We start from the raw sequence: 15,854 nt of genomic DNA, 5'->3' as shown, positions 1-15,854 counted from the left end.
TCTCTCTCTCTCTCTCTCTCTCTCTCTCTCTCTCTCTCTCTCTCTCTCTCTCTCTCTCTCTCTCTCTCTCTCCCCCTCTCTCTCTCCCTCTCTCTCTCGCACACATCTCTCGATCGCTTTCCGCATCGATTGCTTCCCTCTCGTAAATCGCAATTCCTTCATACCTTAATCGGCTTCTGCTTTATATACACGCTGTATTCTCGCACACCGCGTTCCCCCCCCTCCTCCGCCACACGTCTCTCTCTATTTTCCATTTCCTCGTACCCCCGTTTCTACTTGATGACTTCTACTTATACCTTCATGCTTCAATTGCCCGTTATCTCATACCTGGATCGTTTTGCCTTCTCATATCGCCTCCGCGACGCCGTGCGCAGTCACGCGACCAAGACACATCCTGACGTTATCCTGTCAACGGTATTAACTAAAACCGTCTTCAACACATTTGACACGGAAGCGAGCTACGGCTACTGATCGAGGATGATTTAGAGGTAGAGGGAAAGAGAGAAATAGAGGAAGAGGAAGATAGAGAAAGAGAGTAGGTACACGCAGGTGCGACGGGGGCAGGAGCGCGCGCGAATCGATCGCAGGGTCCGCGACGCGAAACGCCGCGACGCGGCGACGAACGAACGGTGCGGCCGAAAATTCGCGTGACGAGAACGCGAAATGGGGAACGCGCGCGGCGTCTCCCCTGCGGAAATCAATAAGCGGTGATCGCGGGAGCGATGTTTCCCCGTGGCCGTCCTGACGCTTCCCGGTCTCGGTCGTCGACGAGTCGATCTCGCGCGCGCGAAGCCGGCGAAAGAAACTCTAGGTATCCCCTGGAGAAAGAAAGAGGAAAAAAAGAGAGAGAGAGAAAAAGAGCGAGCCCCCGTGTTATGGTACGCCTCTTGTTTTCCCCTTAAGGCCGCTAGGGGATACTGACCGTGGACGACGAAAAGGACGACGTCTTCCTTTCCTCCGCCTCCTCCTTCTCCGCCGGCGCACCACTTCTTCCACCGATTTTGCCGTCGACCGCGGCCACGACGACGCGCGCCACGCAGCAGGCCGGTGTCCCCTACGAGGACGATGCCGCCGGAGGACGTTGCCGCCGTGCGCGTCGCGGCAGGTTCGCGGCGCCCGGCGTCCGAGAACTTCCCGCGCGGATACTCCCTTGTCCTTTTATTCCCTCGTTATTCTCACCGCTTCCTCCGTTATTCCTCCACTTCCACCTGTTCTGATTTCTTTTTTCCCCCGATCACGGAATAATTTCGTTATAAAAGCGCACAGCGGCAAAGGAACGACGAAGGAGGAACGACGAAGGAGGAACAACTGCCCTACGAGGCGACTGTATACGTCCCTCTTCGCGCGCGCGTCCTCACCCCCCGCACCCCCTTCTCTTGCGCAATCCTTTTCTCTTTCGCGCGCACGCTGGCGATCCTCGGCGGTCTCTCTTTCACCCCCAACGGGTATCCATGGCGCACGCGCCAGGTGTGTCCTTCCTCTCTGCCTTCCGCGTGCGCGTACTCTCCGTCCTCTCTCTGTCTGTCTCACCTTCTCTCTCTCTCCCCCCCTGTCCTTCCTTCTTCATCCTCTCTCGCGCGCGCGATCTATTTCGTATTCGTTCCTCCTGCGCGTCCCGCTCAGCTCGCTCGCTACGTTCGCGCTTGTTCGGCCGCCGCATCGACGCGTCCGGACACGGGGGACGAGACTCCCTCGTGCGCCTCCGTTCGCTCGCACGCTCGCTCGCAGCCATCATCGTCGTCGTCTTCGTCGTCCTCGTCCTCGTCCTCGTCAGGACGTTTGCGCATTCGAACGCCGTTGCTGACGTGAATCGGGACAAGAGAGGAATGAGCAAGGCAGGAAGCACGAAGGGAAAGGGACACCTCGAAGACGCTTCTCCGCTTCTCTCTCTCTCTCTCTTTCTCCTTCAGTCATGAAGGAATCGCGCGCGAGCCGGCTCGAATTACGGCGAATTGACCTATTTGCCTTAAAGGGGGTGGGCTGCGCTCCTTCAGCAGGAGGAGCGAGCCCGTTCTTGCGAGAAGCGTCCGGAATCGTAAGCCGGATAAGGGCGCAATGTCGTAGAGCGCGACCTCGAAGCCGCTCTCTCCTCAATTTCCCTTCCCTTTGTATGCAAGCGGCGGCGCTCGATTGCACAAAAGGGAGAGGGATCGAGGGTTGGAAAATCTTGGAGCATATCCCTCTCCTCTTCCTCTCTCTCCTTCTCGCCTCTACCCTTCGTCCCTCTCTCACCATCGGATTCGCGTTTCTTTTCTTCTCGGGACTTACCGCGCGTAACCAGAGCGCGCTATTATATCGGGCGTTCGGTCGGTCGATCCCAGGGTTGCTCCCGCTTTCCGGAGAAGTATGCCAGGAATTTATAGAATCCATCGGGGATATCGGCAAACTGATCCCGTCCCGCCTGGATATTTCTTGAACCACCACAAACGCAGATATACAACTTTGAACGGATATTTGAATTATAATTATCGCACTGCGGAAATTAAATTGATCGGCGTGGATTTATTAATAGCGGGCGTGGATTATTAATGTGTTTTTGTACGTACCTATATGCTACGCGACACAGATTATAACTATACAGGATATATATTAAATGGTAGATTCTCTATGAAAAATATTACAGATATATCTATGATAAATGTTACAATTGCATGTAGGCACGTATTTTGTTACTAATAATATTACTGATACAGACATTTGATACTGATCCACATTTGATGTAATTAATGGGTCAGCACAAACAAATAAATTTATATACCTATATATATATACATCCTGAATAAATTTTTTGTGCATTTTACAAAAGGTAACTTTCGTTTTCTAAATTTTGCCGGTATGCCCGGAATAAAACAGTTATTTAATTCCACGGTCCAAGAATATCACTGAAACGGGAACTTCGCCGAAGCGCTTCTATTTCCGTGAATTTCCCCGCGTTTTCTACCCAACTCTTTTCGGCTCCTCCCCGGCAGGAATGTAGGCGGCATATCGCCTAGCGTTAATCCTGTCATCGACATCGGTTCCGCGCGGAACTTTACGGCGGGCGACTTCCGGCACCGCCGGTGAGTATATCGATAGACACATCGGGGCGAAATTACGCTCGGGGATCCTCTGGCGTTGGCGTTTCGAGGTCACCGGGCGCCCCCGCCAGGATCTCCGGCGCGCGGATACACCGAAAAGCCCCTGACTGGTCGACTCTACGCGGAGGCGCTTATCGATTTTCAAAGCGGCATTGCCCCCCGCGAACGCCACTCTCCAGCAGGTCGCCGCCGTCGTCGTCGTCGTCGTCGTCGGACCCACTGTCGTCCTCCACGCTTTCGTCGTCGTCGTCGTGCACGCGAGAGACAGGGGCGAGGAAAGAGGGAGATCTTTGGGGACGATCGTGCAACCGGCCAAATCAATGAGACGCGTCCGAATGTCCGGATGCACTCTCGCGGCTGCATCTGATTGCCCGTTGCACGTGCATGCCTGTTTGGATATTGGATTTGCCGCGAGACTTATGTCCGAGCCTAGTGTCGGCACGTTCCACAACGACGACGGCCGTAGGCGTGTATAGGCGGTGGCGGCGGCGACGAGCGAGGACGATTATGGGTTATCGATATTGCGGACTTAGCTCGCCCCGCGCGCGAGCCGGGACGCTCATGGATATGCAAAAATGTAAAAAAGCGCTTCCCCAGACAACGTGGGCGGGAGTGTTTGGCCGGCGATCGTGTCGCCGTAGCGTGAGCAAACTAGTTCGCCTCTTTCGGAGAACATGTCGAGAGACGCCACCGGGGCCCGAAAGCCTATGGCCATCGGACAAATTCAGGGCGGTGTTTTTGGTCGATGTCCGATAGTCTAACGACGAGAGGCGACATAAAAAGAGGGAGCTGCGCAGGAAAGGTGTCGAGAGGAGGAAATTTATGGAACTATTACAAAGCGGAAACGGATGTTGAAGGAGAAAATTATGCAAACGTTTTGATGCGTTTACATAATTTTGATACCTACGTAAATGTGTACTTAATTGTACATACAGGAAAAATAGAGGATAGATAATTTTTTACATATAACATTTTTTCCATAAATAAAATTGTTCGAGCGAAAAAATTTGATCGAGAAAATATGAGAAATGAACGTTTGCGTGAAAATGATGAGTGCACGCTACTTTTTTGTATTTATCATAGGTGCAGGTTCCTCGGTTTCGTCTGACTAATGCAAGACTGTTCCACTTACATGAGAGATAGCGGTTCATCATTGTGAAAATGTATAGAGGCAATTAGCCGTGTCACGTGACATTATGTTCTGTCAAAACTTTAGGGCAGCTTTAGAACCGTTATTAACGTTTACAACGTTTCCGTATCGTATATATTTCGCCAAGGTTCTAAAATGCTACTATATGATTACTCAAGCCGAAAATATGAGTTTAAATTGGTGATTACCTTGCAAATTTTGGAAGTTAAATTAGGCAATTCATGCATCCTGCTTTTCCGCCGCAGGGGACGGTAAATATCTCAGAGAGCTTTCAACTCTTTAAACGATCGTTTGAGCGCGTAATTGCTATAACTGAATGCTACGAGCATGGCGCGGCTTATGAATAGTAATTCGTGCATTATTATTAGCTTTGACTGCAACGATCTAATTACTATCAGTTTCCGATATCGTACTTATTAATAGTCATCCAGCGCAGAATGCAAATATGAATTTCGCGGATGAATGAGACAAAGAACGGATAAAAGAAGAATAATGACCTCAGCGTGAAAATAATTCATTGTATCTTTTTTTTATAAACAAAAATTATGTACACTGTCTTACGACGTAAGTCTTTTTTAAATCGCGTAAAATTTGTATTTTTATATTTTACTAATTGTTATAAAAAGATATTTATTTTGACCTGCAAGCTGGAGATTTCATATGGAAATATCGTAAGAAGATCAAATTATAGTAAACTAATGATAATTATAATATTCCTGAAGTTTTTTTATTTCAGTATTAAAGCTTTAAATATTTTATAACTCAAACATTAATAAGTTACACATATGTACAAACTAACTTTGCTAAATTTAGACGAAACCAAGTAACGACATTTTATAACTTAAAGAATTAATATTTTACGTTGTACGGGTAACATGCTTTCTTCCGCTTTTAAATCAAAGAGTGACGTTATTTTTATTCTGAACTCGGATACTAGAAGCCAGCCGTTAATCGAAGTCATGGGTAATGTCCGGAAAATTACCTAGACATCCAGGATAAGATCCGAAATATCTTGATACGTGCCTGTAGACAGCACGCTTCCCAAAATATTCCCAAGAGAAGTTCCAGAACAACTACACAACAGATACAAGTAAACAATGAATTATTATGGTCCATTTGAATTCAAATAGACTCGAAATTTTATACAATAAGAATTGCGATATTTATTGCGGAATATCTGACAAATATAACGTTCTTTGAAATTTCTTTAATTGACTTTATATTTGCTAAAGAATGCATCAATCAAAACAGAGCAGATTTCGAGATGCTCTGATCATTTAAGATCTCCAGTTTTCATAAAAGAGGTTTTATCAGTCTAGATACCTATTTGCATTTTACTTTAAAGATCAGTGATTAAATCAGTGCATGTACAACGGCTTTAATATGCACCAGTGGCGCACTGAGTGCATCCAATCGAATTCGCTATTAGAAATAAAAAGGTAAGTGCGTCGGCAGAGTTTCTATAATGACTCAAAAATTTTAACTACTTCACCGCTCTGTGGAAAAACTCGCGCAAAACTTGTCGCGACTGCAACCGTTTTGAGCGCAACGAAACATTTTGATGCAATACTTGAAACGTACAAGATACAAAAGTTGTGAAGCAGCAAACTTGGGCAATTAAATTTCTCGCTCTCGAGCGCGCTATAAGAAATTATCTGGCGGTTGGACGACCATAAAGAGCAGACTCCGCTTAGCATGCCCACAGTCTCCAAGCAATATTTGCTGTGGCAAAACTACAAATTTTAATTTGCAATGCGAGAAACGAATGTAACGATACGAGCACAAGATTTCTGTTTCCGTTCGCTTTGACGATGAAAAGGTCATATTGAAGTAATTTATATATAATTCTTTTATATCATTTTTTATTGGCCTATAAATAATTGCAAAACAAGCCCGAAGAGCGAAGGAAAAATTGTTGTTTATATCGCGCATGACGAGTTTCCTGCAGAAAAAAAATAATACGCGCGAATATATTTTGCATATCGAACGGACGTTTGCGAAAACATCTTAAGAAACTTCCACGGAAGACTGAACTCGAATTATTTATCGGATCTTCGTTCGCAGCGCGGAACTTCGCATCGCGTTGCAATATTTATTGATGCGACTGCTTCTTCCGACGACGAGTGGAAACTATATGTGTTATTGCTTTAACACGAACAATATTTAAGCGACATCTTATTAATATGTCCGTTGGATGTATCGGATCCATATTGAAGTTGAATTATAAACATTTATGCAACACGTGCATGGAAAGTGCCCCATTACGCACGCTACGCGTGCGTGATAGACTACTTTCCAGGCACTTGCAACATAAAATAGGGAGTGTAAGCCGTGTGTAAAGATGAAAATTCCCGGGTGCGGAGTTTACGCACGAGCCGAAGGCGAGTGCGGTAACCACACCTGAGAATTTTCATCTTACCTCACTTGTTACACAAATAACTATTATTCTCTTTCCACGGCATCTGTCCCCTATACGTTCCGCAGTCGTATATTTGAAGGTCGTTTACTTCGCGTGTAATCAGCTATGCCACTTTTATCGCCCCTCTTGATAAGTGACACGTGTGCACATGTTTACAACGTTGTAATATTTTAAGTGACGCTTAACGACTTCATGAACGGTCTTTATGGGTCGCAACTTGATAAGGTCTGTACGATAAAAAATGTTCACCCGGATTTCAATGATTTCGGAAGCTTAAATTGTGCAGTACACGTGAAACCCGATACACAATGTATACGAACGCGCGTTGCACACGGTTAGTGTACACAGTTATTACTGACATATAGTTACCTGCACGGCTTTAGTTGCTTTTCAATATGCGGGTACGTGTTGTTCGTGTATGTACACGGATTTTGTAATACACGTGAGACCTGCAGTCGCGTCAGATTACGGCTGGCAAAAACGGGAGAGATATCCAATAATAAAAACGTACACGTTGGTTAAGTAACACGGTTTAACGAGCGGCCTGAATCCTTTGACCGCTATACCAAATAATTCAGATTTTTTTATGCATGAAAGTTCGTTTAATACGAAACACGTTGCGTATATACGAGGAAAAACCGCATTCATTGAAAGTATACAAATTTCTGCTTCGCCTACGAATTTTTTAGCCAATTTACACGAACAAAACTTTTTTAGAACAAAATATATTCAACTCAATGATTTTTGTTAACTAACATCCAATTCTGAATATGTATATCTTCTCAAAGTAATAAAAATTGGTTTAAAATAGATTGAGATTAAGTAAATAATTAATTGAATTATTTTCTCATTTGTTCTTACGTAAAAGTTATTATTAGTTGGTGTTATCGGCATTCCCTCGTTTACGCAAAAGCGACTCCAGATTGATTAAAGCGTCTCGCGCATGTAAGAGCGCCTACGCGGGGATTCCAGGTCTTACTACACACGCGTATCTGTCGTGAAAAGTCGAGAAGGAGATAGCGGAATTTACTACTCGAACTAATAACAAGGAATTCCAACCGATAATAGAAGCAAAGTTCAAGCATGGGAAACGCGAGAGAGAGAAAGAGAGAAAGCAAAATGTGATAACGTCTATCGCGTTCCAGATTCACATGTGCTTAGATAAAACGACGCCCCTTTGACCCGTTCGTTAAAAAATAAAAAGAAACGATACGTTCTCGTCGACAAGACGAACGCGAGACTTGGTCGAGAAAGCTCTCGCATTTACGTCTCGCCGTCGCTCAAAGAAAGCCTTCGCCACCCGGCTGCGTCCCCCGTGAATAACGTTCGTTATTCGTTCTGGAAGTGAGTTTATTACATTGTGAGCGGACAGTACGCGGGGTTTTACAGCTAGACACCGGCAGGATATAAAACGTCGTTGGCATACAAAGTGCAAAAAACATAACCAGGTAGGAAATCCTTTCTCGCGTACGTTTGACGTACAGTCCTCTCCTTCAGCTTTCTTATCTTCATTTATCTAACACCTTCGTGTAGCTGAAACTGAACCTTCACCGCTCCGAAGAAGTGGCAATAATGGATCGCTATATATGTTGTAATTCTTTAACAAATCGATTTCTCCTAAGAGAAAATTTAATTACTTGTCAATGTCTGCATGCGAAAAAAAAGATTGCCAATCTCGCGTAGTAATCTTTTCATTATATCAAACGTCAATTCAAATTCGCGATAAGATGGGTTCGAATTCAAATTTAAAGTTTAAATTTTCAAGAAAATTTTAAACTTTGCAGTTTTTATTTTTAAAGCTGGATTTACTAAACTCATCTAAAATTTATTAAAGCATTTTCTAAATAATATTTACTCAATTATCAACTGAAACTATATCAAGAATAGGTCAACTATAAATATGTCAAAAACTGCTGTGGTGTTGATTTCTCCTTTTAAGGGAATCCTATAGTGGCGGTAGTTACCGACATTTTTTCATTTTAAGAAATCTTTGAATTGGCTTTACAGAATTGCAAGTTTGTGGTCTAGAATTAAAGTACGCACAAAAATCTACATCGCGTTATACGATTTCATATCGGGAACGAAAAAAAATTAAAAATTTTACTAATTTGGGCACATACAACTGTCATCTGACGACAATAACAAAATTACTGCAGTTTATATATATATAATGACACCAAGGCGACGTAGGGACAACATGTAGGAACAATATCGTGTAAATAAAACTAAGATTCAACGTCTAGAAAAAAAGATTTTGTAAAATGAAGTTTTATTAAGCAAAAGCACATTCAGGTTGATAGGATAAGCAGTATTGCGTGTAGCGAGAGATGGCGCAGCAATCGAACAAAGACAGATGCCTCTCGTTAGACAAGGACAGATATACATAGATATATAACATAGAAAACAGGATTAGAAATGTTGACATTACCGACGTCGAGGAAGTTCGGCCTTCGCTATAGGATCCCCTTAAAACCCTCGGCACGTAAGCCTTGATCGATATCTCGCGACCATGTAATTACCATTACTGTAACACCGTGATTAAAAAAGTAAGCTGCTCGGAGAAAAGTGAGAAATTCTTCCACGGTAGCATTCATTGCTTTTAGATCAGTTCTTGATATCAAATAACGCAGAAACGAGACGAATGAATAAACATAGTCTCTCAGAAAATGCAAAAATACCGATTACGCTTCGTAATCTTTGTGAAAACATGCGAATAAATTTGAAGTTATCTCGATGATGCTCGTGTGTCAAGTTTTGTTGCATTTATTTTTTACACCATGCTTCGACTTAACGCTGATCTGATTTCTGAAATTGTTTATTATTCTAAGCAATATTTGGACATGATTATGCTTTGCTATTCGAAATTTTAGATGCTTTTAATACTTGGAAGAAGGAAGAAGTAAGCAAGAAACTGAGAAGTATAAATGTTAAGAAAGCGCGGCAATACACAATTTTAATTGCGTAACATATATCTTTGCGGCTCAAAATCTGTTTTCACGAGAAGACGGACGATATGCCACAATAACATTCGGTTTCGCATTACAGCTGTTACGTTCGACGGCTGTATTATAATACACAGAAAGTACACGTACGGTGTGCATTATATTGCATATATAGAGAATCCGCGGGCGAGACGAGACGAGAGAGCGCAATCGCGTGACTAGGCGCAGACAGGGGCGAGGAAACATTATTGAGCACGTGCACATAAATGTTTCTGAACAGGCTCGTATTTTACTTCATTCCGCACGATAAGAACCTTCCACCACCGTGATCCGAACAACTCATTTCTGACAACCCATTCATCGTTTTCCGCGGCACGTAACCTACTATCCACGATTGCGCACCACTTTCAGACGCAGTCGGAACAGATAGAAAACGGGGGTACACATTTTCTATTCAGTTATACGTTTTCTATTATATCACTTGTCGCAGTTACCTCCAACCATAATTACAAATGTTGTAAGTTTGCAATTTCTGGTTGTACGGCATATTACGACAGTTGTTTTTTGTTAGTATGAAATTCTCCAAGTTTACGACAGCAAATTTTTAAAATACAGAATTTTTCAATTTAATATAATATTTAATATAATATAATTTAATGTAATAATGTAATATATTTTTCTTTGCTATATATATATATTGTTACATAAAGAATTTTACATTCGAGAACCCTCGGGTACCCATATTATCTCTATGTATTAAGAAGCTCGAAATAAATTGATAACATTAATCATATCACGGTTACTCAATCTACTGCTAAGAGTGTTTACAGATGTTCGTATATAGCCATTAGAGTATTCCGCAACTATCGTGCTATTCCTCTTGATTAGGAAACTCGAGAATAAACTAAGAGAGACGATTGTTGTTTTAATGTTGAAACGTCGCGATAACTCATGACTCGCAAGAGTTCGAAATTAAAGAGTTTAAAAGGAGGCGTAAATAAACAACAAAATGTTAGACGACAGATTTTTCAACGTAATACTATAGCGGAAATATCTCACGATAACGTATCCGAATGTGTTTAAAGTTTGTTTAAGGTGACAGTTCTCCGCGTCTTCAAGGAAAGATACAGAAATGAGATTTTATTTCCCTCAACGTTTTCCGAGCGTGCTCCTGCTGCTCGTTGCTTTGACGTGCGCCGCACAAGCCGGCAGCCTCCGAGGGAAGCGTTCTGTCTGGAATGATATCGGAAACACATTGAACAACATCGGGCAGACAATCAAGGATACCGTGAAGACCAGAATCGACTCCCTGTTCGACCACCGAGACCAACATTCGACCACCGAGCCCGAAATGATCCCGCCGACCTTGGCACCGGAATGGAACGAAACGACACCATCATCAGAATGGAACGGAACGGACTCTCGGCAAATCATAACTGTTCCTATTAGATGCCCGCCTGATCATGTAGTAGTGAAAAATCGATGTCGGATAGAAGGTCGTTGACGATAAAATTCCAGGTTTCAGAAAGTATCAAAGGATCTTTCACAATTTCATATGTATCAATAATTCTTAAGTTCTAAATCTTCTTGAATTTCTCTAAAATTTAGAGATAATTATTATTAAGGAATAAAGATTCATAGATATATTATTTTTTCATTCACATGCACATTCATGATCATAATAATTTCAATAACGGAGAATATTTATCTATTCAGATCGCATGGCTTTGAGAAAATTTAATTATTCGCGGTAAGCTATGACTTGGCAATCGTGACTCGTCTATCATTAAGGACTTTAACCTATATTCATGGAACAAGATATAACTCATTCTTGCTATATCTCTACGATGTACTTATCGTGACATGTCAAAGAGTAACGTAATTATACGCTTTATGATGATGTTAATATCACTTGACGTGCAAAAATGTGTTGCTCATTAAACAATTATTCGTTATTCTATGCAGTGCTTCGCTAAATTTACAACACTCGTAGCTACTTCATATTATAGTATATTAGTATGTTTATCAAGTAAATCACGATGTCGACATCAGTCTTGAGTAATAGCGTAATTATACACTTTATAAGCGCGGTAATGTTATGTCTGCTGACACTTTGACATAAATTAGTAATTAATTTTTTTCAATTGTCGAGAGGGGAACAAATGGTATTTACTGCTTAACGTACTACAACTACACTCGCGGGACTTAATTCATTCCGAATATGTTTATTGCCGTCTCGTAATTAAAAATTATTTCCGTATTATTTATGCTTGCCGCTCACGTTTGCGTAAATATAGCGCATAAGCTCCAGCGGAATTTAGCTGCTGTTGCATAGCGTTTTCTTTTACGATCCCCGGGTGATATTTCGCACCCGAGGTCCGCACTAAGTACCCGTTCGATTTCTAAATTACACCTGTCACGAATATAAAACGAGAGTTACGGGGGTACGCGATAGATCGGGCGGTGTAATAATGACGCGGCGATACATATCGAATTCTCTTTTAATGACTGTATCGCGTGTTAACTGTAAAAACGCGATTGAGAAGGTAGATAAGCGTATACATTTGTAGGATTAATATATCGTTTACTTCCCTATACCGCGCAAAGCGCGCCGCTGCGCTATTGTTTCCCTTATCCGCCGCGTATTTCCTCAATTATCAATTACCAATTATAACGTTCATGACACGGTTCTCCACGCGCACAAGAACCCACATACTCGCGCGACGGAAGTGCGTACATACATTTTAAACAATTAACATTCCGCATTGTCTTTACATTCGTGAATAAAAATCAATCAATGAAGTAGATAATAATGGTACTTTTTAGTCATACGTGTATGAAATATAATTATTTGTCTTTTTATAATTCTTTCAATTGCAAGAAATAATTGCATATCCGAATTGATTTACATTATTACAAAGTTTCAAATATTTTGAATTGATGCTTCGGTGATCTTTCCTTATTGTTATCGACAAACAACAAGAATATATTTTATGAAAAGTTCCAGCGTTGTATTTCCAGACATTGGATCGCTTCCGTTATGTTACCGGAACATTATTTTATCGTTCATTTTACCGGCTTTTCCGCCTCCTAACGTAAAACGTACTTCGGTGAAGACAGGGCTCGTTCGGAATGACTGATTCAATTCGCGCTCCACCACTACATTTCTTACACAACAATGCGCTCTCGTGCTTCGCGGCGCTTTCGACTCGTCGCCTCGTGCGATATACGTACGAGTGTCGAGGGGGGACTCCATATAGAGTAGAGCTGTCGCTGAATGGAACGAGACCTAAATTTGCGTGATCGCTAATTGTGACTGCAATGCCTCTTTGCGACCATCAGCGCGGCGTGCTCCTACACTCCGTACTTGCACGCGTATATCTGTGCAGGAGAGCCGCGGCCAGATTTCCTGCTCATTGTCAGAAGTAGACGGCCCTCTCGGCACTTGTTGCTCGCACATCGACATTTGTCTGGCGCACCATTATATCGCGCTGCATTTCACTTCCGACGCCCACAGTCTTTGTCAAGTTAGGCTCGCGCCTCCGCGCTCCGTGCCGCGCATCGAATCCGTAAATGTGCACTCGCGTGTTTTGTCTTTTCAAGCGCGGAGTCCGGGAAGAGTAGTATAGGTGGCTGCTGGAAAGAGGAAATCATAAAGGGACATTGCGCCGTGGTAGCCTTATGTACGGCATATCGACCGGTCGTATTTCCGAGCCGCAATACTTCAGAAGTTAAAATAAATAAAATCAGGGAACAATACCAACGAAAGATAACTCAAAGCGAAATAGCTTTTCAAGATATTTCAAGCCAAATTTTGGTTTTTATTTTTTTATATGTATAAACACTATGTTTATAAACAATGTAAAAAAAGATATGTTAAAAAAATTATTGTAAAAACATCTTTTGATTAGTACGTGTGCAAATTATTTGAAGATCGAATCAATGGCACGCGAGGGACATTATGGCGGCAGAAATCGTTGGAACCGCTCAGTCTTACATAAAATCGCAGCTTAAGAAGTCATATTTTTTTTTAACGTTCCAAGAACGTGACGACGTTCTACCGTTATAATTCGCCATCGTGTTACATAGTGCATTATTGTCGTCGGTATGGTAATCTTTTCTTTGCCTCGCTTTACCAGCACCGTCTTTATTGGATTTTCGCGACCGACGACGTTTCTGTATTCGACTCCTGAAAAGAATGTTTCATCGCTACTATTCGAAGAAGTAACTTCGAGAGGCTGTTCCTTCCCGCTCTCTCACTCACTCTCTCTCTCTCTCTCTCTCTTTTTTTATTGCAGCTACTACTTGTTATTGCCGCATGTTCGGGCGGATCTCACAGCTGGGAATTCTTGGCGAGACGTCTTTTGTGGTAATTTGAAATTCAAATAGAAGGAAACATAATGCTTATAAACGATACGAAAATAAGATGAAATTCAATGTGTGAACTTTTGACGATTTTAAAATTGAAAGCACAAATGTATAAAAGTAGCCTCTTCTTCCTAAAACGTCCAATACATATTTTATCAAATAGCGCAAAGAATATTGACGATTTCTTAATTTAATCCGTTTATATTTATACATGCACTTTACGTTTATTTGTGTACGACGGCTTTACTGTGCACCAGTGCGCACTGAGTGCATCCAATCGAATTCGCTGTAATGTATCGAATAATTTTTACTCTTAAGTATGTAATGCTCTTATATTTTTAGTAATGCGTTATAAATTAAAATAATAGGCCTTTTGTGAACGAACTTGATTAAAATCTCGTTTTCCACGGCAGATAATTGTATCAACAATTTTATTGAAGCGTTCTAATTAGAATAAACGATCTAATTTATTTCTGAAAGTCCATGGTGATCAAGAGATTAAGTTGGCGCGATGGCAGACGGGGTTTAATTACGTTAACCTTAATTTAATCGCGCCCAAGTCCATCGTGTTTCATAATTATGTGCTTGGTAATGACCTTAAATTATGGGACAACAAATCAGACTGTTTAAGCATGCAATTTACCAATATTTGCACATATCGATCGGCGTCACGTAGGGCCATTTATATCGCCCCCATGGATGCCGATGCAACTTCCGAAAAAGGAAATTGCATTCACCGAATGACAACGTGGAAAGTTTAATTCCTCGCTCGGTGCTTTCATTAAGTCCTTAAATAATTTACATTCACGCGCTCGCAAGTCGTTAGGATAATTTATGCGCTTTTTATGCCGTAACGGTCACCGTGGCAAATATTTCATCCATGTTGATCGTTCCTCAGAAACATAAAAACTTATATACGGCGCGAGTGTGAATTTTATAGCGGCGAAGAGCAGATTGATTACAATTTTCGCTTCTCATGTTAGCGCCACGTTAATTCCTTCGTGCATAGATATTTCATTTATAAGATTAAAATAAATATTTAGTTAAACTGGAATATTTTTATCAACGAAATTTTATCAGAAACATATATGTTAAATAATTCCTTCTCGTTATCTCGTATTACACGAGTTAGTTTTAACATCGCGAAATTATGATACCGTCGAGCGAGGAATTTATGTCTAGTTGCACGTGAAAAATTTGCCGTGGCAATTGTCGTCGTAGTTTTATTTCTGTTAACAAAGTTTTTATCATCGTTTACGATCGCGTCTACAGTAGGAAACGTTTTTAATGTATTCACGCGTGACTCTCCTCCACGTTCATCCTCCACGCGCAGCGGGAATACAGGCGAGTGATTTATAAAAGAGGGAGGATATAACGCATGCGATAAACTTGATTCTTCTCTCGGTGAAATCTGCATGCGGAAAAAATCCCAGGCAGTTAATCACTCGAGAGTTAATTAGCGCGTGATTAATTAGTCGTATGTCAGGGTATCAAATCGACCAATCTCCCGGGGAGTTCGCTGACTCCAGTTCGGAACTTCGGGTTAATTAACCTTTCGACGATCTAACGGGCAAATTACGGAAATCATCTTAGCGAGCGAATGCGTATGCAGCTGTAACGTTGGCTCTTTAGCTCATTGTCAGATGCATGCGCGAGGTCGACAGACCGACTTCTGTCTTGTACAGAGTTTATAGAGTTACTGAATGTACTCTAATTTTCATTCAACCTGTTTTTTTTTATTATTAATTAGAACGAAGATGACTCGACCGACTCGAACGCCGGGGGTTCGCTTTCCAGCACGTGGAAACTGCAGGTGCACGTTTATCGATGGCGGAACCTTGCAGCACGGATTCATCATAGTATTATAACATTTTACTTATATAAATTTATCTACTATC

General features: G+C 41.9%; 1 protein-coding gene across 4 annotated transcripts in view; it reads right to left on the bottom strand.

Annotated features, from left to right (window-relative positions):
• LOC112457955 (carbonic anhydrase-related protein 10) overlaps positions 1–15,854 on the bottom strand; it is a 111,486-nt gene that overhangs the window by 7,272 nt on the left and 88,360 nt on the right. The window contains exon 1 of one of the 4 annotated variants that reach the window (XM_025021299.1): positions 923–1,324. The exons of 2 other annotated variants lie outside the window; for them this stretch is intronic. The gene's annotated coding sequence lies outside the window, so the exon portion shown is untranslated. One more of the 4 variants, XM_025021305.1, reaches the window with a different exon arrangement.

The sequence above is a fragment of the Temnothorax curvispinosus genome, unplaced genomic scaffold (assembly GCF_003070985.1).
Source record: "Temnothorax curvispinosus isolate PA1 unplaced genomic scaffold, ASM307098v1 QBEX01000740.1, whole genome shotgun sequence".
Taxonomy (NCBI): Eukaryota; Metazoa; Arthropoda; class Insecta; order Hymenoptera; family Formicidae; genus Temnothorax; species Temnothorax curvispinosus.
The sequence above is the reverse complement of the archived record's forward strand: the minus strand, read 5'-3'. Positions and strand labels throughout refer to the sequence as shown.